A 27,455-nucleotide genomic window follows, 5' to 3' on the forward strand; every position below is an offset into this window, starting at 1 on the left:
CTTAATGTTTTCTTACATCTTCCAGATTCTGCAAAGGGCATGAAATACTATTATGATTGGAAAAAAATTAAAGTTTAGTTTTAGAAGTTTAAGAAATCAGGGAACTAGGGGCGCCTGGGTGGCACAGCAGTTAAGCGTCTGCCTTCAGCTCAGGGCGTGATCCCGGCGTTGTGGGATCGAGCCCCATATCAGGCTCCTCTGCTATGAGCCTGCTTCTTCCTCTCCCACTCCCCCTGCTTGTGTTCCCTCTCTCGCTGGCTGTCTCTATCTCTGTCGAATAAATAAATAAAATCTTTAAAAAAAAAAAAAAAAGAAAGAAATCAGGGAACTAAATGTTTGCAAACATAAAAATCATTCAGTCGAAAGTAATTTTACAAAAGTAATTTTACAAAAACAACTGTTAAAGGGAATGACATAAAACTTTTATTTTTATTTTATTTTATTTTATTTTATTTTATTTTTAAAGTCATTTTTTAAAATTGTATTAGTACTGGGGCTCCTGGGTGTGTGTGTGTAATGGGAGGTAATATGAACCAACAATTATTCAAAATTACTTTCTACTCCTTCTACCTCTCACCAAGACAAAGATCAGAAAGGAAACAGCAATGTCACAGAGTTCCCTCTCTGAAGCAAGAGTGGACCATGACCTTACCTTTAACCTGTTTCCTAGACATTATTTGGAAGTAGGTCAGAGTCTCACTTAGCCCTCCTTTCTCTCTGCATCCCTTTAGAAGGAGATGTCTATAAAGTCAAGGGCAGATAACCCCAAATTATTTTAGCTCTAATCAAGGTTTAACTTCCTAAAAAGTTATCATAATTCTTGCATTGAAGACCAACCTGTAAGTACACCTCAACCCTGACCAGACAGTTCTAGGGGGAGAATGCAATAAGACAGGCTTGAGGCCCAATACTATGGTTCCCTTACAAATCAGTCCATACAGTCCAAACAGTTTCTTCTGGGATAAGGAAGGATACATACACAGCAAGGGTTAGAGAAAATAAATCAGGACCCACTCCACCCCGGCATGTGTCAGTCAGCCTTTACTAGTCTTCTGCTTAGGTCCCAAGAGGCAGTATCCAGGTGGAGGTGGGAAGAGGTAACTCCTTACAAAATCAGACACAGCAGGAAGGCATCTAGCAAGGCATTCCTATAGGAAAATGCTTAGGCATGACACTGCCTTTCATACACAGAAAATTCTCTTCTTTACCCCATCTTAGTCCAACAGAGGAACCCACCAGAAAGATTCTTCTCTGGATCTCCTAAAAGAACAAGGAAGAAAAAAAAAAAACAGGAAAAAGAAAAACTTGGGGCACCTGGGTGGCTTAGTCCGTTAAGCGTCTTTCAGCTCAGGTCATGATCCCCGGGTCCTGGAATTGAGCCCCACATCGGACTCCCTGCTCGGTGTGGAGCTTGCTTCTCCCTCTCCGTCTGCCTGCTGCTCCCCCTGCTTGTGCTCTCTCTCTCTCTCTCTCTCTCAAATAAATAAATAAATAAATAAAAATCTTTAAAAATAAACAAACAAATGGACAGCTCTTATTGTTAAGAATATCCAAAAGGGACTGAATGGAAGGGGCTGCCCCCTCATGAGGGGCCAGAGGTGGTGACAGTCTAGATGTTTACCGTCACAGAGCTTTGACTGCCCAACCCAAGGAACAGGTGCATTCGATAGGATACTGTAGTCAGACGATAGATGGCCCAGTCTTGCTCCTTGGCTCCTAGTATTAATCCATTAACATTGAGGGCAGCTGGAAGAGGTCCCCTCTGGGCTCAGCTTTCAAATCACAGTCTCCTGCATAGCCATTATGCCTTTCCATAATTCAGGCCCACCCCCGGCATGGGAGGCAGGTAATGACCTGGCATAATGACCAAGTCACACACATGGACTGGCAAGGTAACTAGTAACTCAGAGTAGGAAAATGACTTCCCCACCAAACTGCTGTTCCAGCATAATATATCCAGATATGAATCTTGCAGCTTAAGTGATTCGTGCATAGTTGCAGAGGCCCCTGCTACTTCTCAAGGAATCAGAAATAAATAAATTCTCAGTCTGCCTGGATAACCAAGTTGTCCATTTACCAAGCCTATGCCACCAGGTGGGGTGCAAGACAAAGGGTTCTATTTAGCAAAAGGTTAGCCTTTGTCCCCCAGTCCATGCACTGTAAATGCTGGACCTTTGGGAAACTGGTAGCTTTGACCTCTTCTTCTTGTTGGAGCCAAGATCACAGAGCTTCCCCCACCTGATTCAGTTGTAATTCCTTTTCTTGGTTTTCCCAAATTGTAACTGTTAATATCCAGATCTCATACCTGACTTCCATTTTTCTTGGAGAAGTCCCATTCAGAGGCTCAGAGATCAGAGGAGCAGATCAACTGAGAACCAGTGATTAAGGCCTGACCATCAGCTATGTCCAAACTGTCAGTTATCCAGAAAGCCCTTGATATCAGGCAGACAGAAAGGCTGAAGAACCAAAGGATTCCTGGGTACACAGCTGCTCGCCTGTGCACTGGTGATAGTGAGGGGGGTGTGGGAAGGGTGGATCTTGAGTACTTCCTGGTATAGACATCAGCCTGCATGGTACAGTGCACAGAATGCATGGTTCCTCCTGCCCAAGGTTTCAAAGCTGATTCCAGGTCATATAAAAGGATCCTAATTCCTAAATTATCCACTTGAGGTTTTTAAAAGCTAGGATCGTGGCTCCTGGGTAGCACAGCCAGTTACGCATCTGCCTTTGGCTTGGGTCATGATCCCGGAGTCCTGGGGACTGAAGCCCGTGTCAGGCTCCCTATTCAGCAGGGAGTCTGCTTCTCCTCTCTCTGCCCCTCTCCCCCTGCTCGTGCTCTCTCTCTCGCATTCTCTCTCTCAAATAAATAAATAAAATCTAAAAAAAAAAAAAAAAGGTCTAGGATCTTCAATGGGAATTGGGACTTTTGTCTGATTTTTTTTTTATTATTCTTTTTCTACCTAGGTACCTAACTTCTCCAAACCACAGGGCCAGTCTATATTATTGTCCTGGTCACCCTCTGACCCTCTCATGTTGCAGCCACTGGAATTCTGGGGCTGAGCCTTGTAGCCGCTGATCAGGCTCATTCGCAGATGCTCCAGGAAGGGAGCAAAGTGGGAGGCGCCCGCTCCTTCATCTTCCACTGGCTGAATGCCCAAATCCTTCACTCTACCAGCTTCTGAGAACTCCAGGTAGAAGCAGCCCCGTGCACCTCAAAGCAGCACAAGAATCCTCTGTTAGGTCTCTGTGTATGTCCTGAGCAGTGGCCTCTCGCTCGTTAGTAGCCGGGTTAGCCTACGAGATTTCCTCCATTTTCATTGGTAAAGCACTGTGGAGAGGGCGCCCTACTGCTCACAGCCGCCGGGCATCAACACGACGGGCTCCGCGGGCCACGCCTGCGCCTAGAGGCCTGTCAGGGCCGTATCCTCGGGCGGCGGGTCCGCGGTGCAGAGCGGCGACAGCAGCAGTGTCTGCCCAGGAGCCCCAAGTCTTTCAGTTTCTTCTGGCGTCTCCCGGGCTCTGGGACTTTGGCCCGGGACCCACCACCTAATGGTCTCTGCGCCTAGGCCAGCAGCCCCCCTAAAACTTTTATTTTTTTTAATAGTATTTTTAATTTTTATTTCATTAAAAATAAAACTTAGCCTTTGTTTTCTTTTTTTCAGATTTTATTTATTTATTTATTTATTTATTTATTTATTTATTTGACAGAGATAGAGACAGCCAGCGAGAGAGGGAACACAAGCAGGGGGAGTGGGAGAGGAAGAAGCAGGCTCCCAGCGGAAGAGCTTGATGTGGGGCTCGATCCCAGAACGCTGGGATCACGCCCTGAGCCGAAGGCAGAGGCTTAACGACTGAGCCACCCAGGTGCCCCTAAAACTTAACCTTTGAAAGCACAGGTGGTCATGAAGAAATACGATTTAAGGTTAAGTGCAAGGGGGCCAAAGTAATTAAGATTACAACTAGTTAGACCAACATTGTACCAACTAGACTCAGCTCATGATACATGGCAGGCACCTGGTAAAAGGACATCCCTGTGCATACTGCTTTCTTGCAGTGGCTCGCTCTTGAACCTCTCATCCTTTGCACTCTTGCCCTTTACTTCATCGTTTTATTTATTTTTTTTTAAGTAGGCTTCACACCAAACGGGGAGGTAGAACTCACGACCCCAAGATCAGGAATTGAGTGTGTCACAGACTGAGCCAGCCAGGTGTCCTTACCATATGTATTCTTTAAAACACAGTACTTTTTTATATTTTTCTATTTCTTCTACTTGAGAATAGGAATGCTAGGTATCTGTCATGTGCTAGTGCTCTCCTATTCTGCATCCATGGCAGATATTAATAAGTCATCATTCTTATTGTATCTAGATTGAGGTTTAGGCTCTTTTCCTAAACTGTTCACCAGTAGCCACTACTGATTGTTGAGAGTTGGCACTAGTGAAACTTCCCTGGACAAGAATGACCTCTTTCACATGAAAGCCTTCATTTCTATCATGCACAACACATTTGATAAGTCGTTTAAGTCTTGTTGACTTAAATGCACAGGAAAGTCCCTTTTTTCCATTCCTACTGCTCCTGCTTATTTCAAGCTGTCATGATTTCTCACTTGATTTTCTACAACAACCCCTCACTGTTTTCCCTACCTTCAGTTTTGACTCCTCTATTCTTTTCTACACACTGCTGATTAACCTTTTTAAAATATCCAAATATGATATAACACGCCATTCACCTGGTTAAAACCTTTAAGGCGCTACCTTTCAGGTTAAGCCCAAGTGGTTAGCATGGTATTGCAGGCCTCGTGATTAGGCTCTGCCCATGCCTCCAGTATGTCAGCTGCGTGCAGCTTTCTGAAACACGCGCTGCCCTCTTTCTCTTCTGATCTTGAATGCTGTTCTTCTCTCAATGGCTAAGTCTCCTTCACAAGGATATTTATTATACAAACTTTTATTGGTCAACTTTCCCTAACAAATGATTATTCTCTCCTGGGCAAAACTAATTATCCCTTATTTGTGTCCTCATAATACTTTATATATATCCTTATTATGCCAATTATCATGTTGTATTATTATCTGTTCACATTTCTGAGTTCCTTGAGGGAAGAGAGCTTTGCAGCTCCAGAACTCATCACAGTGCATGACATCTTTTTTTAGAAGTTAAAAAAAATGTGGTAAAATAAATGTATAATTTACCATCTTTATCATTTTCGAGTGTACAGTTCAGTAGTAGTAAGTACATGCATATGGCCCTGCAGCTATCACCATCATCTATCTCCAGAACTCTTTTCATCTTGTAAAATTGAAATTCCATACTTATTAACTTCGTTCTCCCCTCCCCTTAGCCTCTGGCAACCACTATTCTACTTTCTGTCTCTGATTTTGACTAGTCTAAGTATACCTCATAGAAGTGGAATCACACAGTATTTGTTTTTTTGTGACTGGCTTATTTCATTTGGCACAATGTCTTCAATGTCTTCAAGGTTTATCCATTGTTGTAGCCTGTGTCAGAATTTCCTTCCTTTTTAAGGCCAAATAATATTCCACCGTATGTATATACCACATTCTGCTTACACGTTCATCTGCCAATGGACAATTGGATTGCTTTCACTGTTTAGTTATTGTGAATAATGCTGCTATGAATATGGGTGTACAAATCTCTCTTTGAGACCCTGCTATCGATTCTTTCGACTATTTGCCCAGAAATGGAATTGGTGGATCATATGGTAATTCTTTTTTTTTTAATTTTTAATTAATTTATTTTTTAAAGATTTATTTGTTTGTTTGTCAGAGAGAGAGAGCACGCACAAGCAGAGGGGGCGGCAGGCAGGAGAAGCAGGCTCCCCACTGAGTAGGGAGCCCGATGTGGGGACTCGATCCCAGCACCCTGGGATCATGACCTGAGTGGAAGGCAGACACTTAACTAAGCCACCCAGGCATGCCTAGATCATATAGTAATTCTGTGTTTAATTTTTTGAGGAGCCACTATACTGTTTTCTGCTGTGGCTGCGCCATTTTACCTCTCCATTAACGATGCACAGGGTTTCCAATTTCTCCACATTCTCGTTAACACTTACTGTTTTCTGTTTTGTCTTTCTCTTTGACAGTAGCCGTCCTAATAGATGTGAGGTGACATCTCACTGTAGTTTTGATTTGCATTTCCCTAATGATTGGTGATGTTGAGTATCTTTTCATGTGTTATTGGCCATTTATAGATCTTCTTTGGAAAAATGTGTATTCAAGTCCTTTGCCCATTTTTTGAATCAGGTTTTTTTTGTTGTTGAGTTTTAGTTCTCTACATATTCTGGATATTAATCCCTTACCAGAGATAGGATTTGCAAACATTTTCTCTGATTGCTTGGGTTGCCTTTTTACTTCGTTGATACAGTCTTTTGATGCACAAGAATTTATTTATCGCTAAGATTTTATTTACTTGAGAGAGAGAGAGAGAGAGAGCACAGAGGGAAAGAGAAGCAGACTTCCCGCTGAGCTGAGAGCCTGACATGCAGCTCAATCCCAGGACCCTGGGAACATGACCTGAGCTGAAGGCAGATGCTTAACTGACTGAGCCACCCAGGCACACTGGTCACAGATTAATTTTTAGTTAATTTTTGTATATGGTATTAGGTAAAAGTCCATTTTCATTCTTCTGTATGTGGATATCCAGTTTTCCCAGCACAATTTGTTGAAAACACTGCCTCTTCCCCATTGAATGGTCTTAGAAGCTTTGTCAAATATCATTTGACCGTATAGGTGAGGGCTTATTTCTGGACAGAACGCATGGCATTTCATAGGATACAAAGATGAATCAGATTATCCTAACACACGAGAATTGGTCATAGGGAGATTGTTAGAATGGAATTGGATCTCATTTTTGTTTTAGAGAAAGAAGGGAGAGGTGATTTTAGAGGGAGGTAAACAGCTGACTTAAAAAGAGTTCATGTCAGAATTATGGACCTTAAACCCCTTTTCTGCCCTAGTTCATCTAGTTCACATTCTCGTTTTTATATATGAAGAAAAAAAGGCCTGATATTACTCTTGAGATCAGAATTATATAAAAAAAGTCATCATAGAAGATTTCAACTTAGTGAAGGAAGAATTTCTAACATCTAGAATACATAGATTTGAGAAAGAATGAGCTCTCTATAACTACAAATATCCAAACAGAAGTTGGATGATCACCTATAAGTTTTGCTGTGGAAGGCAGGTCTGATCATTTCTTTGCCTTGCTTGTCAATACTCCACGACTGCCCATTAACTTCAGGATAAGGACCTGCTTTTCAAAATGGCATGCATAGGGACACCTGGGTGGCTCAGTTGGTTAAGCATCTGCCTTCGGCTCAGGTCATGATCACGGGGTCCTGGGATTGACCCACACACTGGGCTCGCTGTTGAGCGGGGAGCCTGCTTCTCCCTCTCCCTCTGCTGCTCCCCCTGCTTGTGCTTGAGGGCGTGTGCGCTCACTCTCTCTCTCTGACAAATAAATAAAATATAAAAATAAATAAAATGGTATACATAGCCATTAAGATGTGGTCCTAGGTTACCTTTATAGCATCGCCATGTATCTATCTTCTTGATATATCCAACTGTATTGTGAGGTCTGTCCTTTCTAATTCTCAGACCTTACTCAAATTAAAAAACAAAACAAAGAACACCGAAAAACAACCATCTTAAAAACAAACCAGACTGTTTCTAACGCTTCAAGGAAGTAAGCTATAGGGTGTGGCTGTAGCTTAAAATTCCACACATAGAATCCTCAGAACAAATTAAATGGAATCAATGGGTAGCAAGTATACACATGTGCTAGTGAGTGTTAAGTGCACATGAAATCCAAATTGGGGCAAATGAGAACAAACTTGATTTTAAGAAGAAAGGGAATTAATTTTTGGTGAATGTTACCATATAATAGACATTTATTATTATTTTTTTAAAGTAAGCTGTATGCCCAGCACGGGGTTTGAATTTACAACCCCAAGAATCGCATGTTTTACCAACTGAGCCATTCAGGCACCCCATAAAAGACATTTAAACATATTTTAGCTTATTTAATTTTAAGAATTCAAAAAGACGAAAAGAAATAGATCCTTTACACTATTTTCGAAGTGAAAACTTACGTTAGGATCTTTGGTATTACATGCTATTAATAGAATCACAAAAGTTTTAAACTTTGAACATATCTTCTACTTTACAGACAACTTAGCATGTCAGTAAGTAATTTCTAGGTTCTTTCTGTGGGTCAGGATATGGTTGTTTTGGTTGGAGCTCATCATCAGACAAGGTCTATAAAAGGTTACCAACAACTGAAGTCTCTCTCCTTGAAGAAATCAAGTATCTAGGAAAAAAAGGGGGGGAGGGGAGCTCAAGAGAAAACCTTTAGCAGATCAGATCATATATCTTTCTTGCTTACAAAAGTTCAGTGACTCCCCATTAACTACAGGAGAAAGCCTCCTTTTTTTTTTTTTTTTTTTTTTTTTTTTAATGGCATACATAGGCCTTTATGATTTGTTCCCTTTATCATCTACCCACAGATCGACTTGGTTTGAGCAGACTTACCTCTAAGGCACCTTTCTTGTGATTTGATTTACTCACCAGACCACCTTTTCATCCAATATGATTATTTTTGGACTAAGTTTTTCTATCACCTAGGAAGAGAATAGAATATGAATATTGATCCACTGGGCAATTATATTTCTCGTTATATGTGATGAAATAAGACTTATGTTGCAAGTAATTTTCACCTGAGTTTAGATGAAATTGGGCTCCCAAAACTTCTGGACTGGAGGGGTAAATTTAGAGACTTAACCACAATTATGATGTCTTCCTTGCAAGTATCAGATAAAAATCCTCAGTGTATTTTTTCAGAGCAGTCATTTACTATCTTATTTCTCAGTAATCTGTGATTCAATGGAAAGAACACAGGGCTAGTGTTCTAACCTGCCTGTGACTTACTGTATGATCCTGGTGACTAATTCAACCTTTTATGTCCTAAGTTTCCTCATTCTTCAAGTAGAAATAATATTTGTTCTACACGTACTTTGTGATGATACACAAGATTGTAGTTTAATTTTAACTCAATGAGTATGTATTATAAGGAATACAAGTATAAATATTTGTACTCAAGCTTATATTCATCTGGGGTCAGACTTATAAAACTAACATGTAGGGATCCAGAGAAAGGATGGATTAAGTTCAGTGGAGGGGGGTGTGTGTGGAATATTTAATATCAGGAATATTTAATAAAGGAGATAGGAGTTGAGCTGGGTCTTAAGGAATAGGAAAGGTGGCAGAGTCATCTGGAAGGATAAGAACAGAGAGGCACAGGGATTAGTCTGGCCCCAGCTTTTTTTTTTTTTTTTAAGATTTACTTATTTGAGAGAGAGAGAGAGAGCGCGCAGCGGGCACACAAAAGCATGGCAGGGTTGGGGAGGGATAGGGCAGAGAATCTGAAGCAGACTCCCTGCTGAGTGCAGAGGCAGGGCTTGATCTCACCATTTGGAGATCATGAACCTGAGATCATGACCTGAGCCAAAATCAAGAGTCAGATGCTTAACAGACTAAGCTTCCCAGGCACCCCTGGCCCCAGCTTTTATTTTCAGACTCATTATCTTCTGCACACTTCAGACTAAATGATGCTTTCTGAATCAGGCATGTGTCTGGCACATAGCAGGCAAACCTCCAATGTCCAGCTTCTACCTCTTCCATTAAAGCCTCACCCAAGTGGAATTTATCATGGTTTCCTCTGCATGAGCCTAGGCCTTTGTTCATATGATCTCTTGCTTTTATTGTAACTTAATAGAACCACCTTCCTTGCTTAATGGTGAACTTTTTGGAGACAGGAATCTGGTACTGAACAGAAGGCTTTGCTCTTATTAAGTAATCAGGAAATTTTATTCAATTGAACTTGTTCCAAGGGCACTGATATCACTCACTAACGTGAAGGACATGTTGGTATCATCTTAATGTCTCTATAGGCTTTAACTTTTGTGTCCCACTGTTTTCCTTACATAAGCCCTGTGAAGTAGATTTTTTTTGCCTTAAAAAACTTACATGGGGCGCCTGGGTGGCGCAGTCGTTAAGCATCTGCCTTCGGCTCAGGGCGTGATCCCGGCGTTATGGAATCGAGCCCCACATCAGGCTCCTCTGCTATGAGCCTGCTTCTTCCTCTCCCACTCCCCCTGCTTGTGTCCCCTCTCTCGCTGGCTGTCTCTATCTCTGTCGAATAAATAAATAAAATCTTTAATAAAAAAAAAAAACTTACAGATGAGGAAACTCAGAAGGTTCATTTGTCCAGTCATCCAGCTAAGTTCTGAAGCCGAGCAGGGCTCTTTTGACTTGAAATCCACTACTGTCTGCACTATACCTGGGCCCTGTGGCATCCAACAAGTAGGGGTAAAATACACTTATTCTGAAAGCTCTAGTTCTCTCTTTGTAAATGGGAACAATAGTACTGACCACATGGGATTGTTATGAAGGTTAAATGGGGCGAAATATGTGAAGTTCCCAGCTCAAGGCCTAGCACTTAGTGGGCAATGCTTGGTCACTTCTTACAAGTTTCAAATTCAAATGGACATAAACAGATAAATAAGTATTCAGTTCTGAGGTGTAGTGGGAAGTAGATGGGACTACACAGAGAGGAATATCCTTCTCTTTGTAACCTCTCATAGGTTCCATCCTTTGAGACTTTTACAAGAAATTTCCTAAGACAGTATTTTATAAGTACTTAAGATTTAGCATCCTCCTTCACCATAACGTCCACCCTTGTTCTACCCTTTTCCTGCCTAGTGTGTCAAGTGCAAGGATTGTAGCTGTGTGATTTGTCCAGCTTTGAAGTCAAGAGGTTGGTTAATAATGTCCAAGGCTGGGGTCTTAAAAAAAACAAAAACCGAACCATAGGTCCTGACTTTAACTATGCAGAGGAACCTATTAAAAGCAAAGGAAAAAGGCGCCCATGGATGGTAGTTAATTGCAAACCCGAGTGAAACTAAAGAAACTATTTTGAAATCTTCCCGGGATGGGGGGATGTTCTTAAGATTTTTCTACTGAGCTCCTTAACTCCTAACTAGGCAATGTTTTAAAAAGAAAAGAATTCCAGCTTTGGTGGGCTGGTGGCAAAGGTGAATAGGCGGGTGTCAATCCCGGCTTCCTCCGTCCAGCTACCCCCGCCCCGCTTAATGTTCAGAAGCCTGCGCTAGGCGCCGAGGGTCCACGGAGGCTCGGGCTAGGCCCGGTCCGTGTGCCAGGCCACAAGGTGCACGTCCAACGCCGGGGTTTCGTCGGTGGGGACAGCTTTTGGATCAAGGCACAGAGGCGGCTTTCTGGTCCTTCTTTTCGCTTGGGGGCCTCTGTAGGACGGGAGGCCCAGGAGCTAGAGCTGAGCGGCGCGGCCGTGCCCGTAACCCCGGCCTGCTCGGGCACGCCGGCGTCCTCGTTCTCCCCAGTGGGGCCCCGGCGCGTAGCCGGACCTTGCGACCCCCGCTCGGTGGCCCCGCCCCTCCTCGCGAGCCCGCGGTGACTTCGACCCTCCCCCAACGCTAAGGGCCCGCCCCCTCCTCGCGGGCTAACGAGTGTCATCGCGCGCGCGCGCGCCCCTTTCCTCGGCCTGAGTGTGAGTGCGCTGCCCTCCCACCTCGGCCCCTCCCTATTGTTTCTCGCCGCCTCTACAAGCCTCCAAACGCAGCCCCTCCCCGCGTTGTTTACCGCTCCCCCCCTTCCCCCGCCCCGGTTTAAACGGCGCCCAGGGACCCCCAGAACGAAGGGAGGGGGGACCCCTGAACTCTCTCCTCTGCGTCTCCTCTCCCGGGTCTCCTCCGCGTCTCTCCCCTGCCCAACTCTCGGGGGTCAGGACTCCATTCAAGACTCCGTCCCTCCCTCCCCTCCCCCCTTCCCTGACTCCCCCTCGGCCCCCTCCCCTCAGCGGGTCCTCCTTTTTCTCTCCCCCTCCCTCCTCCTCCCCCACCCCATCCCTTCCCCCCCACAATGCAGTTCGCGGCGCGGCGGACATGGCGGTGGAGTCCTGAGCTCGTCGTGTCCCGGCCTCCAGCGGCGGCGGCAGCGACGGCGGCGGCGGCGGCAGCGGGAGGCGGCGGGGGGAGCGGGAGCCACTGAGATGAGGAGGCGCCGCGCGCGCCTGTAGCTCGCGGGCCTCGCAGGTACGGAGGTTCCGGCCGCGACGCAGCGCCCGGCGCCGAGGGGGTGTGCTCCGGGAAGGCCAAGCGGCCCCCTCTTCGCCCTCCTCAGGTGCCGAGCCTCGCAGGTGTCGGGGGCCCGGCCCGAGCGTGTCTCAGCCGCCCCCTTGGGGCCTGACACTTCTTTCTTTGCCGGAATGGGCTTTGGGTGTCCCAAGGGAAGACTGAGATAAGGGAGGTAGGGGCGGCGGCCTGGCGGCCTGAGGAGGGCATTGGGGCGCTTTGGGGGCCGAACTTCACAGAGAGGCTGAGGTTCTCGGCTCCGGGCCGAAACCTGTAGACCCGGGAGGCGGATTTTTGAGTTAACGGCATTGGTGTGAGCATTCTCTTGGGTCCAGTACGATTCCCTGTCATGTATGCCTTTTCTTTCATCCCCCCTTAGATACAGATGTACATATAGAACATGCAAATATACACACATGTAATACATAATAAATATTTTCTCCGGGCTCACCCTTGTCGGGAAGAGAGAAAGCAGAGGTATCTGTGTGGATTTCGTTTCTTGCTCGCCCGCCTTCTCTCTCCCCCGCCCCCCAGTCGAATGGTGGTAATGAACGCTTTTGACGTGGGAAACTGTGAGATTCGTATTTGTAAACAGACAGCACTAGCCGTGTGTGTTGCACGCCTCCGCGTGAGGTTTCAGGTCCTTTTGGTATACGGATTGCAAAGAATGAGATACTTAGACCTGAAAGAAGCACATCGTCGGGATTTCTAGTCATACCTGAATGGGATGAATTACTGTTACTTTAACAGCGTTGATTGAACATTTTCTTTTCATAAGTTTATCAGATCTCTAATCAGAGGAATTTTGAACCTTGTTTGAGATCTTGTTTCCGTATACCATGTTTCTTCATTTTGATATATTTTCGATACAAAAGTAGTTTCTTACACGTGTGATATTCTACTTCGTTTTGTGATCTTTTTAGTGTCTAGAAACGCAATTCAAATTGTGTATTGTTGGCGTGTATTTAGTAATTAGCTGTAGTGGATCAGATTACCTTTTGTTTCCAAAGGGCCCCCCTCCCCCGCCACGTCTTGTAGTAGCGAAATGTGTAACACTTGGTGAAACAGAACATATCCTGTTTCTAAAGTAATGAGAACTATTAGCTAATAAAACTGGATAATCCCAACTGGATGCGACAATTTAGAGAGAGTGCCATACCAGGGCGGTGAATTGTGGAATAGTTAAAAAAAAAAAAGTTGACTTTTTTTGTTGTTGGTATCAGTCATTCAGCATGTTCTGTATATGAGTAGATCGTATGCTGAAATTTTCTTTAGGCTCAGCACCCTTGTAAGGTCTCCTTAAAAATTGCTGCACACTGCATCCTAGTACTTATTAGTCACAGCTTGTAAAATTATGAAAAAATTGCTTCATTGAGAATGCTATGCTTGGATAATTAATGAATTTACTAGTGTCTAGTGTGCTGTGATGCTTGTATAAACAAATTTTAAAGAGTGCTTCTTAAAAACCATATACTTCGGGGAAGATAAGCATTTTATGCTTTAAAATTTTATGCATTTTATGCTTTAAGATGCGATGGTTAATGTAAACAAAAAGTTGCTTTGAAAAAGAGCTCTTTTAGGTAAATCTTCCTGCTATTTGCAATTTTTAATTTGACTAGTGTGGAAAATGAAAAAATAAAGCTTCCTTGAAATAATACAGAGGCGGAAGTGAAAGTTATTGACATTTAATGTTTTAAATGTAGCAAATGTCTAAATACAAAGAGGAAATCAAGGTCTTTTCATTGTCTTAGGTCAAGTCGTTAGCAATGCAGATAAATTTACAAGCTGTTATGCACATAAGTTTAGTTCAGTTTTCTAATTCCTAAGTCACACAGATTTACATTTATTTTTAGTTCATTTAACTGGAACTGTAGTGTCTGAATTATAATTTTAAACCTTTTAAAATAAAAATTTATAATTGCAATTATAAATATTTCTGATTAATAAAAAGCTGTTTTTCAGGAGAATATTAGTTCTCAGAGTAGATTCAGTTTAGTAAGTAGAGAACTTTTTTTGACCCCAGTTAACCTTGACATGCATAATAAGCATCAATTATGTTGTGTTCCCCCCCCCCTTTTTTTAATGGTGTGTTCTTCATAGAATGTCAGATCAGGATCTGTGGGTAGAGAAAGGTTTTCGAATTTATTTTCTACAGAAAGCTTCCGTTTTCAGACAATAAATAAGACCTACCTATAAATGCTGATGCCAGTATATTTTGTTTATCCTTAAAAAAAATCAGACCATTTTGATAAAACAGAATTCAGTGAGATGTGTTATTTTCTGAAGTAAACTACAAATGCTGGGATCCATAAATTAATGTTAGAAAATTCAGTGAAAGTCATTAGGCAGATAGGAATATGTCCTAAAAAAGAACAGTTCTAGAAAGACCTAAAACAAGGAAAAAACACCGTAGTTTAAAGCACGGTAGGTGATATGTAGATTTTTTCTTCTTAATCTTAGAGGAATTAAGATCCTTTAAACTGAACTAAGTGAATTAGGATTGTTTACACTAAACTAAGTTTAATTCTAGGATTCTAGATAATTGTGTAATTTGGAGAAATGTTTAAAAACCAGCATAACGTCCCTAAGCATTTCTTAGAAATCCAAAAATAAAAGGTATATAAATGCAAAGATGAACAATTTAGATTTTTCCCCCTTAAGTGAGAGATTTGACTTGTATGATATGTTCCGGTTTCCACATTGTTCTCTTATCAAATTAATTCGTTGGGTGTCCATAATTATCCTGAGTTAAGGGGGAGAGAAAAGGGAAGTGACATTTGAGTAACTGTTTTGTTCCAGGCATTGTGCTAAACATGTTTATGTATTTTTTTCAGTGTAACCTCATGAAACCCTTTTTGTAGTTGAGTTCAGTCTCTGCTGAAGATCATAGAGTTAGATTCAGAGCAGTTCAGTGTGCTCTTCCTATTATATATGCCCTGTTGCTTTTCAGATGTATCAAGTAGTCTCTCAATTTTGTAGGATTAACTGCCTGAGGTTACTCATTCATTTATCACTTAATCATTCATCAAACATTTGGCGTTTGTACATTATTGTAGACACTGGGGGGTTTTGGAGACACAAAATTACTGAAGACAGCTTCTCCCTTCAGGGAACTCAGTCTACATATAATACAGATAAATTACAACACACTAGATCATGGGAATTCAGAGGGAAGAACTGGCTCTTGAGGGATGAGTAGGAGTTTGCCAGGTAGAAAAGGGGATAGTCTGGAGTCCAGAGCTAAGGAATAACCTATGCAAAGATGATAAGTTTTAAGGGTCTCAGGGTTGGAGGAGTGAGAAATTCAGTGTGGCAAGAATTGAGGATTTATGGATAGAGTAGTTAGAGAAATGGTTGGAAATAGTAGTCAGATAGTGAAGGTTATTGTGTATGTTAAATTAAGGTCTTTGGATTTTTATTTTGTCAAACAAGATCACCAAGTGGGATAATGTTTGAGTTGTGATTAGAAGTGTGTTTTCTGACTCCTTAGTTTAGTATTTCTTTCTCTTCAGCTTCCTTACCAACAAAGTTTACCCGTTTTTGGTGGATGGTCAAGCCCCCTTTTTCATGCAATTCTTTTCTCCTCTTTCTAGTAGTTGCTGTATTTCAGATTGGTTTTTTGAGGATCCTGAGTGTTAAATTAAGTCTTAGAAGATTCTTTTGAGATAAAAATACCTCTGGGGGAAGTCACTTGTTATAGTTACTTAAGAAGTTTTTTCATTCCTTGACTTGGGTTGGTTGACTAATTTCTAGTTTAGCACTAGAGAGCAATAGGATGGGGGATTGGGGAGGGTGGGCTTCCTGCAAGCTCTGTGTTCATCAGCAAAGATGAGCAAAGTGCTCATCTTTACACAAAACAGCCTGTATTTTCAAGAAGAAATCAGTATGTTTATAAGTCACATAATAGTCTGGTAGTTTAATATGCTTATTTACTAAGATTTTATTTTTAAGTAATCTCTATACCCAATGAGGGGCTCAAATGCAGAACCCCCAGATCAAGAATTGCTTGCTCTGGGGCTACTGGGTGGCTCAGGTCATGATCCCGGAGTCCTGGGTTGGAGCCCCACTTCGGGCTCCCTGCTTGGTGGGAAGCCTGCTTCTCCCTCTCCCCTGCCTGCTCCCCCTGCTTATGCTCTCTCTCTGTGTCAAAAAAAAAAAAAAAAAAAAAAAAAAAAAAAAAAAAAAAAAGCGTGCTCCATGGACTGAGCTAGCCAGGTGCCCCAATAGTCTGGTAGTTTTAAGTGGGCATTTGAGTTACAATGATAATAGATAACTTACTGCAATTTTACGATGTGTAATTTCTTTCTAAAGATCTTAAGTATTAACTCAGTCTTCCTAACAAGCCTTTTGTATTATCCTCATTTACAGGTGAGGAAGAGAGGTACAGAAGGGTTAAGTATCTTGGACAAGATTTCACAGCTGGTTCACTGCAGAGTTAGCATTTGAACTCGGGGTATCTGAGTCTGAAGTCAGAGCTCTTAACCACTGTGTTGTGTTGTACCTTAAGCTTGGGTTGTCAAAATTTAGTATGCAAAGGGTGTTAAGTTCAGCATAGCTACATAGGTTGTCAAAAAATACATTGTAAGAAAAAATATATTTTAAGAAAAATGTGAATTATACATATAATAGTGAAATCTGCTTGCATTTAGTCAGTCTTACCTGTATAGTAGTTTAAATAAGTGTCATTAAAATTGCGCACTCAGGGCACCCAGCTGGCTTAGTTGGAAGAGCTTGCTATTCTTGATCTTAGGGAGCCCCGTGTTGGGAGTAGAGGTTACTTAAATAAATAAACTTTAAGAAATTAAAGTAAAACTGATCAGTTATTAAGTATTTGAGCTTCAGTCTTCTGCTGAGTGTTAGTTTAGGCTAGTGGTATTCAAACTCTGGGGACCTTTTTGAGGGGATCTCTGAGTCACAACTCTTTTCATAGTAATATTAAGATAATATTTGCCTTTTTCCCTCTCCTGTCATCTAGAAAGTAGAGTGGTATCTACACTATATGTGAAAACTTTGCTTTGATGGCTAATGGAGTATGTAATAGTGTATTCTTTGTTAAAATTTTTTTTTTGATATATAGTTTATAGTATCATAAAACTCATCCTTTTAAAGTATAGTGTTAAGTATATATTATAAGGTTCTGTAACCATCACTTCTATCTAATTCCAGAACATTTTCATCTTTACAATAAGAAACCCTGTGCTCATTAGCAATCACTCCTCATTCCCCTCTCCTCCAAGCCTTTGGCAACTATTAAGCTATTTTCTGTCTATGGATTTGCCTGTTCTGGAATCATATGTGTAGCTTTTTGTGCCTGACTTCTTTCACTGAGCATAGCGTTTTCAAGGTTTCTCTGTATTATATTATGTGTTAGTACTTCATTTCTTTTTATAGTATTGCATTCTATGGAATGTATTCTATGGAGATACCATGTTTTGTTATCCATTCATAATTTTTTTTTAAAGATTTTTTATTCATTTGAGAGAGAGAGCACAAGCAGGGGAAGAAGCAGAGGGAGAGGGGGAAGCAAGCTCCACACTGAGTAAGGAGCCAGACGCAGGGCTTGATCCTAGGACCCCAGGATCATGACCAGAGCTGAAGGCAGACGCTTAACCATCTGAGCCACCCAGGCGCCTCTGTCCATCATTTAATAGTCATTTGGGTTGTTTCCACTTTTTGGCTATTTTGAATATTATTGCTATGAACATTCATGTAGGAGTTTTTGTGTGAGAGGTGCCTGGGTAGCTCAGTTGGTTGAGTGTTTGACTCTTGATTTTGGCTTAGGTCATGATCTCAGGATCATGAAATTGAGCCCCACATTGGGTCTGCGAGTGTGGAACCTGCTTGGAATTTTTTTCTCTCCCTCTCTCTCTGCGTCTCCCCCCTCACATGCTCTCTGTCTTCCTCAAAAAAAAAAAAAAAAAAGTTTTTGTGTGGACGTATGTTTTCATTTCTCTTGAATATACACACCCGGGAGTGGAATTTCTGGGTGTTTTGATGAATTTATGTTTAACTTTAAAGATTATTTATTTATTTATTTATTTGAGACAGAGGGAGAGAGGGAGTGTGTACTTCTGTGAGCAAGTAGGGGGAGGCAGAGGGAAAGGAGAGAATCTCAGGCAGACTCCATGCTGAGCTTGGAGCCTGCGGCCCTGAGATTGTGACTTGGGCTGAAACCAAGAGTCAACCAACAGTCGGACACTTAACCCACTGAGCCACCCAGGCACCCCCATTTATGTTTAACTTTATGAGGACCTGCCAGACTCTTTTCCCAAGAGGGTGCACCATTTTGTATCCCACTAACAATGTATGAGAATTGTATTTTCTCCACATCCTCACCAACACTTGTTATTGTTCATCTTCTTAATTATAGCCATCCTGGTGGGTGAAATGGTATTTCGTTGTGGTTTTGATTTGCATTTCCCTAATAACTAATGATGTTGAGCATCTTTTCATGTGCCTATTGGCCATTTGTATATCTTATTTGGGGAAATGTCTATTCACATCCCTTGCCCATTTATTTATTTATAAAGATTTTTTTTAAAAGATTTGTCAGAGACAGCGTGAGTGCACAAGCAGGGGAGCAGCAGGCAGAGGGAGAAGTAGGCTTCCTGCTGAGCAAGGAGGCAGACGCTTAACTGACTGAGCCACCCAGGTGTCCCTATTTTGAAAGATTTTGTTTATTATTTGAGAGAGACAGGCAAAGAGAGCAAGAGAGGGGGTGGGGGAGGGGCAGAGGAAGAGGGAGAAGTGGACTCCCTGCTGAGCAGGGAGCCTGGTACGGAGCTCCATCCCAGGATGAGAGCTAAAGGCAGACACTTAACTGATTGAGCCACCCAGGCGCCCCTCCTTTGCCCATTTAAAAAATTAGGTCATTTGTTTTTTTATTGTTGAATTGTAAGAGTTCTTTATATATTCTGGATACTGGACTCTTATCAGATATATGATTTGCAAAATTGTTCTCCCATTTTCTTTAAAAAAAATTTTTAAAATATTTTTTATTCATCCATTTGAGAGAGAGAGCACAAGCAGGGGGAGTGTCAGGCAGAGGGAGAAGCAGGCTCTTCGCTGAGCAGGAGCCTGATATGGGGCTCAATCCCAGGACCCTGGGATCATGACCTGAGCTGAAGGCAGATGCTTAACCAATTGAGCCACTCAGGCACCCTCTTTTTAAAAATTTTAAAAATTGTGGTAAAATATACCTAACATAAAATTTCCAATTTTTAACTATTTTTATGCATGCATTCAGTGACATTAGGGACATTCACATTGTTGTGCAAACATCACTGCTGTCCATCCCTTAAACTTTCATTTTTCTTTTCTTTCTTTCTTTTTTTTTTTTTTTAAGATTTTATTTATTTATTTGACAGAGAGAGAGAGACAGCCAGCGAGAGAGGGAACACAAGCAGGGGGAGTGGGAGAGGAAGAAGCAGGCTCATAGCAGAGGAGCCTGATGTGGGGCTCGATCCCAGAACGCCGGGATCACACCCTGAGCCGAAGGCAGACGCTTAACGACTGCGCCACCCAGGTGCCCCAAACTTTTTCATTTTTCATAAACCAAAACTGAACCCTTTAAGCAGTAGCTCCTTAGCAACTACCATTCTACTTTCTGTCACAATGAATTTGACAATTCTGTGCAATTAGAGTCATACAGTATTTGTCCTTTTGTGACTGAAATTTCATTTAGCATAATGTCTTCAAGGTTCTGCCATGTTGTAGCTTGTATTAAAATTTTCTTTCTTTTTAAGGCTGAATAATATTACTCTGTTGCATGTATTTACAACATTTTGTTTATTCATCTGTTGATCAAACTTTGGTTGCTTCCATCTTTTGGCTATTGTGAGTAATGCTGCTGTGCACATGGGCATACAAATATCTGTTTCAGTCCCTGCTTTCAGCTCTTTGGGTGTATACCCAGAATTGGAATTGCTGGATCATACAGTAAATTTACATTTAATTTTTGGAGGATTTGCCATATTGTTTTTTTTTTTTTTCATTTCCTTCCTTCCTTCCTTTCTCTTCCTTCCTTTCTCTTCCTTCCTTTCCCTTCCTTCCTTTCTCTTCCTTCTTCTCCTTCCTTCCTTCCTTCCTTCCTTCCTTCCTTCCTTCCTTCCTTTTTTAGATTTTGTTTATTTGTTAGAGTACAAGCAGGGAGAGAGGCAGGCAGAGGAGAGAAGCAGGTTCCCTGTTGAGCACGGAGCTGGATGTGGGACTGGATCCAAGGACCCTGGGATCATGACCTTAGTGGAAGGCAGCCACTTAACCGACTGAGCCACCCAGGTGTCCTGGTTTTTTTCATTTTCTTGAATAAAGTATGTTTTTGAAGCATGTTAAGTTTTCAGTTTTGATAAAGTTTGATTTCCATATTTTTTCTTTGGTTGCTTGTGCTTTAGGAGTCATACCTAAGAAATTATTGCCTAATCCAAGATTATAAAAATTTATACTCTGTTTTCTTTTAACAGTTTTATAGTTCTAGCTTTTACATTTAGGTCTTTGATCTATTTTGAGTTAATTTTTGTATGTGATGCGAGGCAGAGGTCCAACTTTATTCTTTTACATGTGGCTGTCTAGTTGTTCCACCATTAATTGACAAGATTATTCTTTCCCTTGTTGAATGGTCTTGGCATCCTTGTTGAAAATCAGTTGATCGTATATGTCTGTTTATTTGTGGATTCTCAGTTGTTTCTGGATTCTCCATTGATCTGTATGTGTATTCTAGCGCCAGTACCATCCAGTCTTGATTACTGTAGCTTTGTATAAAGTTTTGAAATCTGGAAGTGTGAGCCCTCCAACTTTGTTCTTTTTCTTTTTTTTTAAAGATTTTATTTATTTATTCAACAGAGATAGAGACAGCCAGCGAGAGAGGGAACACAAGCAGGGGGAGTGGGAGAGGAAGAAGCAGGCTCATAGCGGAGGAGCCTGATGTGGGGCTCGATCCCATAACGCCGGGATCACGCCCTGAGCCGAAGGCAGATGCTTAACCGCTATGCCCCACCAACTTTGTTCTTTTTCAAGATTGTTTTGGCTATGTAGAATCCCTTGCAATTTGATACGAATTTTAGGATCAGCTTGTCAATTTCTGGCAAAAAAAAAAAAAAAAGTAGTTGGAGTTTTGAAAGTAGTTCTGTTGAATCTGGTGATTAAAACTGGGGAGTAGTGTCATCTTAATAATAAGTCTTCCAGTCTATGAGTATGAGATGTTTGTGCATTTACTTTCATTTCCATTAAATAGGCCTTTACCTATTTATTTCAACAGTGTTTTGTAGTTTTTAGTGTACAAGCTTTGTACTTTTGTTGAATTTATTCCTAAATACCTTATTCTTTTTAATGCTATTTTAAATGGAATTGTTTTCTTAATTTCATTTTTGGATTGTTCATTGCTAGTGTATAGAAATGCAACTGATTTTTGTATATTGATTTTGGAGAGCAACCTTGCTGGGGTCATTTATTAGCTCTGATTTTTTTGTGTGGATTTCTTAGGATTTTCCATATGTAAGATCATGTCATCTGAAAACAGACATAGTTTTACTTCTTCCTTTCTGATCTGGATAGTTTTTATTTCTTTTTCTACCTGGGTAGTACAGTGTTGAATAGAAGTGGAGACAGTGGACATCCTTGTCTTTTTTCTGCTCTTAGAGGAGAGAACATCTAGTCTTCCACTATTAAGTATGATGTCACTTGTGGGTTTTTCTTAGATGGCCTCTGTCAGGTTGAGGCAGTTTCTTTCTATTCCTAGTTCACTGAGTGTTTTTATCATAAAAGTTTGTTAGGTTTTATCAAATGCATTTTTGCATCTTTTGAGGTGACTGGTTTTTGTCCTTTATTAATATGGTATATTACATCGATTAATTTTCATATGTTGAACCAACCTTGCGTTCCCGGGACACATACCACTTGGTGTCCTGGTGTATAATCCTTTGGTTTGCTAGTATTTTGTTTAAAATTTTTGCATCTATATTCATATGAGACGTTGGTCTATAATTTTCTTGTAATGTCTTTGTCTGGTTTTGGTATTAGGGTTATAGAATGACTTAATAGTGTATTCTTGTATAGAAAAATTTCTCAGTTTTAATATCTAATGACATGAGTATCAGTAGCTATAACCCACACAAAAAAGTTCTTTGGATCTTCAGTAATTTTTAAGAATATAAACACATCCTGAGATCAAGAAGTTTGAGACTGCTGGTTTAGGTGAACAGACCTACCCTAGTGCCTAAGCATTGAACCTAAAATTGGAACTCTTGTTTCTTATAGTCCTAAACCAGTCCTGTTTGTGTCACTTTAGGCAAGTCACAAACTTAGGGTGCCTCATTAGTGTATGAAATGGAAATACTGGAGCACCTGGGTGGCTCATTTGGTTAAGCGTCTGCCTTTGTAATCTTCCTGTCTTGGGATCAAGCCTCCTCAGCAGGGAACCTGCGTCTCCCTCCCGCTCTGCCTTCCCCTCTGCTTGTTCTCTCAAATAATAAATAAATAAAATCTTTAAGTCTTATAAGACTGTATTAACTTCATAAATGTGTAAAGAGAAACGAATGAGCATACTAGACGTATTAGCTGATGTTGTATTTTCAAAAAATTTTTTTAAAACTGAAAAATTTGTAAGAGCTCTGGATATTTTTGCAAGAACTTATGTTATTATGTGACAGTGTCTTGACTTCTGCCACATAGATTAAAAAAAACGTTAGTTTGTCTTTGGAACTTGTATTTAAGTTTTCTCTGATAGTACCAGTTTTAAGCCAGTGATTTTCAATACATGAGAGTTATACTTCCCTTAGGAAGGCATTTTATAATTACTAGGAACCACTCACAGTTATCATCCCTCTTCCTCATTTTTTGTTCCTCTTTGTTTCTGTTGGGAATATATATTCTGTTTCTCAGGTGTATTAGAACAGAAAAAAGATTGAGAACTATTACTCTATCCGAATCCTATATGGGATGTAGCTTATTTTCCTTGCATCTCAAAGCCAGGAAACCAGACCCATATTTTTCTACTTATTATCTATTTATTCTTCTGTCTTTGTCTGTAGTCCTCTTCTTTTAAGACTGGTAGTCTGCTACCTATGTTTCTTATCTAATTTGGCATTTTTGTCTAGGAACCTCTGGGTCATTCTCTTGTATTTACTGATACCCGATGTCATTCTTGACATTGTATTGGCACTTGGACATTGAAGGTCATCTAACACCGTAACTTTATTCATCCTTAATTTCTGTATTCCAGTGGTACTCGCTTCTACATTCCTTGACACACCTACTCATATGGTTAAAAAATGGTTCTGCTTCTGACCAAAATCTCAAAAATATTTATATGTATATCTTTCTCATGTCTTTAGTTTTCTGATCGGTCCTTAATCTCTATGTAACATCTTTTTGGCTTTATCCCTTTCCCCCACTCATACCATTACTGTTTTTTTCCCTTACTCTTTTGAAATAGTCATTCTGTCAGTCCCCTACCCAGTATGAATTTAAATATTTGCTAATTGTATAAATTAGTAGACTTGTATTTTATATATTTAGTTAGGTCCTTAACACAGTGTGGCAGAATTTTAGTTAGATTTCTTTCTGTTCCTCACATTCGCTATTGTTTTACTCCCGTCTTAAGCCCTCTACTGCCCTCTGCTTTTATCACTGAGTCCTGCCTTCCCTTTCTTAGAATAGTGTTAAAAAATTTTGTCTGCACAGTTCTTTGAGGTAATGATAGGTGGTCCTGGCAAAAGGGACTTCTTTAGTCAAATAAATCTGGGAAATGTTGTAAATTATCTCTCTCTTGGAGATTTGTGGTGCTTATTAGCATATTGAGGAGTCTGAAAGGTTCTTCTGGAGAGAAACTCATTTAACTTTAACACAACCTCTCCCCCTTCCCAACTCTACTAAAATTGCTTGTGGTAAGGCCCTAAATAAGCTAATGCTTTTTACTACTATTGATAATTACTATTACTTACCTTATTGACTTATCTCATTTTCCTCTCCACTCTTTTCCTATTCTGAAGTTAATCTAAACAGAAATTGTGCCACTCTTCTGCTTATCAGTCTATGCCTTCTTTTTGCTTAAAGTGTAAACTTGAGTTGGTATGTAAATGTGTGCACCAGTTTACATTCTCAGTTCATCTCCTGTATTCACAATTATGCATGCTATTTTATGGTCCTAAAAAGCTTGCCAAAATTTTATAAATATATTTTGTTTAGTATTACAAATCTTATTATTAGGTCTTATCCCTTCTCTCTCTCTCCTAAGTGGAAGTTCTTTCTTAGCCCTCTGTTAATTTCCATGAGAAAGGCTTTTCTAAGGCTCTTTCCGCAGGGTTTCCATAACATGTGTCACATAATATATTGTCATTATTTGTTTATATGACTGTCTCCTCTTTTACACATGAGTCCATTATTGATCATTACATCTTCAACTTTTAACCCAGAACCTTATATGTGAATGTTGTCAAATAATCTTTGTTAAAATGAATTTCAGATTTATATTTATTTACCTGAACAAATGCAGACCCAGCTATATAATTTGCAGGGTGAAGTGCAAAATGAAAATGCAAGGACTTTCCTCAAAAAGTAGGGAAAAAAGTGCCATTAAAGTTACTAAAATATAAAGCTTTTTCCTTTTTTCCATGATCTTCTTCTCAGCTTGTTATAGTGATCTACATTTACTTTTATTATTTTTATTTATTTTCAATTTATTTTTAAATGTCATTCTAAATATAGAACAATTAAATTTTTTTTAAACAGATTTGAGAACTGTGCATGCAAGAAAAAGAGAAAAAGAGTGTGTGCATGTGTGTGTGTACACGTGGGGAAAGGTAGAGGGAGCCCTATGCAGGGCTTCATCCGAGGATCCTGTGATCATGACCTGAGCCCTGAGACCAAGTCAGACACTTAACTGACCGAGCCACCCAGGCATCCCTAGAACAATTAAAATTTTTAAATTAAGTATAAATTTTACTGTTCATCTTTATATTGTTCAGTGTCGTCTCTAAGTGCATGTATAAGAACATTTAACTCTTATGCGGAATTGCTAGTATTTCATAGCTTGTGCCTGTATATTGTATACTTGTATATTTTATTTTATTTTTTACCAGGGAAAACACTGCACAGGTCTTAGCTATTTTTATTTCACTTATTTATTTATTTTTTAAGATTTTATTTATTTATTTGAGGGAGAGCACATACAAGTAGGGGGAGCAGCAGGCAGAGGGAGAGGGAGAAGCAGGCTCCTGGCTCAGCAGGAAACCTGATGTGGGCCTCGATCCCAGGACCCAAGGATCATGACCTAAGCCCAAGGCAGACACTTAACCAACTGAGCTACCCAGACACCCCTATTTCACTTTTTTTTAAAGATTGTATTCATCTCTTTGAGAGAGAGATATGAGAGCATGAGCGGGGAGGAGAGGGAGGAGCAGGTTCCCCGCTCACCAGGGAGCTGGACGCGGGGCTTGATCCCAGGACCCCCCGGATCATTACCTGAGCTGAAGGCAGGTGCTTAACCAACTGAGCTACCCAGGCACCCCCCCTCCCCCCATTTCACTTCTTATACTTGCACATTCCACCAACACACTCTACCTTCCTTTTTTTGTTCTTTTTCTTTTTTAAGTTTTATTTATTTAAGTAGTCCGTACACAGTGTGGTGGGGCTTGAACTCAGCAGCTTTGAGATCAAGAGTCCCGTACTCTTCCAGCTGAGCCAGCCAGGCACCCCAGTATGTTCTACTTTTGACTTTGGCAGGACTGAAAGGGAAAGGAACTGTGGCTTGTTCTGTCTTGTCCCTTTCCTTCTGTGTTACCAATTTTAGCATAAGTGGTTGGTTAATACAGTGAAGCAACGAGAGTAAGAAAAGATACAATAGGGTTTGTTTTTGGGTGGGTTTTTTTTGTTTTTTGGGGTTTTTTTTTTGGTAACGTTTTTGGTCACATTGCCTTTCTTTGTTTGAAGCAAGGTATGGTTCAGGTAGAAAATGTGGCTTCTTGGCTTACTTGGTTGTAGACAACATGCTTAGCTTATACTCACCTTGAGTCCTGCTGAACTCCTACATAGGGCGGCTCCACTGGGATTCTGTGCTAATGGTGCATCACCAAAGCTATATGAAAATGAGGTGGAAAGGAATGTGGAAAGGAATGCATTTTGCATGTATCTCCTCTGCTCCCATATATGTTCTATTGTCCCATCAAACTACAAAACACAGGGGCACCTGGGTGAGTCATTCGGTTAGGCGTCTACCTTCAGCTCGGGTTGTGATCCTGGGGTGCTGGGATGGAGCCCTGTGTGGGCTCCCTGCTCAGTGTGGAGTCTGTTTCTCCCTCTCCCTCTGCCCCTCCACCCAACTCGTGTGTGTGTATTCTTTTTCTCAAATAAATAGAATCTTTAAAAAAGAAAAAAGGCTACAAAACACAGATTCATGTAAAATTAAAAATTTCAAGTTGATGACAGCAGTTTTAAGTACAGGGTCTTTTCTGAGCAGGGAGCCCTATGTGACTGCATAGATCACATGTTCCTGAAGTTAGCCCTAAACAAAGGGATTGGAGGGAAATAGTAACATGCATTGAGACAAAGAGGCTGCCATATTTCATGTTGTACCATTGTGATGAGAATTGTTAATACTTTTTTATTTTTAGGTATTCTGAGGGTTGTGTTCCTTATTGCCTGAAGTTAGGTGCAGTCGAGTGACCTGTTTCGGTAAACGAAATGTGAGCAAAGGTAATCACTGCTTTTTCTTCTCTCCCTGTTTTACTAAAAGTGAGAGGTTAGCAAAGCAGCTTGGAATGTTGAGCAAATGCATGAAGGATAGCTGCCTTCAGAGCCACCTGAATTCACAGAGGATTTTACATGAGTTGATAATCAACTTGTGTTGTGGTCAGCATTGAGTTATAGAGGCGGTGTAACCTGGCTCATTCTGAATGATTGTCAAATTTCAAAAGCCTTGTAGGACCAGGACAATTACATATCACAATTTTTGGATCTATGGGATATACTAGGTATCCCCAACAAACAAGTAAACCCACTCAAAAAGGTATATCATTATAAATACTCAGGAGCTAATAATAATAGATTGGTAATAGAAGGATCAAGAGCTCTCTGGTGAAACTTGCATCACAGAGCTCTTCATCTATAGAGCTAGTTCTTGATTATTTAGAAAGATGAAAAGGAAATTGTGGCTTGGGTAATTTGGGGACCCACAGAATCTGTATCTACATCTCATTAGGAAAAGAACCCTCAAACAGTTGGCCATCTTGGGCCAACAAATTGCTTGTGAAAAGAAGCATAACGTAAATTTCTTTTGACAATTG

At 40.8% G+C, this 27,455-nt stretch overlaps 1 protein-coding gene and 1 pseudogene across 24 annotated transcripts in view; one reads left to right on the forward strand and one right to left on the reverse strand.

The window, feature by feature from the left end:
* The window catches only part of TUT4 (terminal uridylyl transferase 4), a 188,275-nt gene that overhangs the window by 56,472 nt on the left and 104,348 nt on the right, over positions 1-27,455 (forward strand). For 21 of the 24 annotated variants that reach the window (XM_057310787.1, XM_044383864.3, XM_044383865.3 and 18 more), the window contains exons 1-2: positions 11,975-12,141; positions 26,784-26,865. The exons of 1 other annotated variant lie outside the window; for it this stretch is intronic. The gene's annotated coding sequence lies outside the window, so the exon portion shown is untranslated. Of the gene's footprint in view, positions 1-11,974; positions 12,142-19,530; positions 19,706-26,783; positions 26,866-27,455 lie in introns of those variants that run through there. 2 more of the 24 variants (XM_057310785.1, XM_026498084.4) reach the window with 2 other exon arrangements.
* LOC113254665 (ataxin-7-like protein 3B) lies at positions 2,916-3,645 on the reverse strand (annotated as a pseudogene).

Source organism: Ursus arctos, unplaced genomic scaffold (genome assembly GCF_023065955.2).
Source record: "Ursus arctos isolate Adak ecotype North America unplaced genomic scaffold, UrsArc2.0 scaffold_12, whole genome shotgun sequence".
Taxonomy (NCBI): Eukaryota; Metazoa; Chordata; class Mammalia; order Carnivora; family Ursidae; genus Ursus; species Ursus arctos.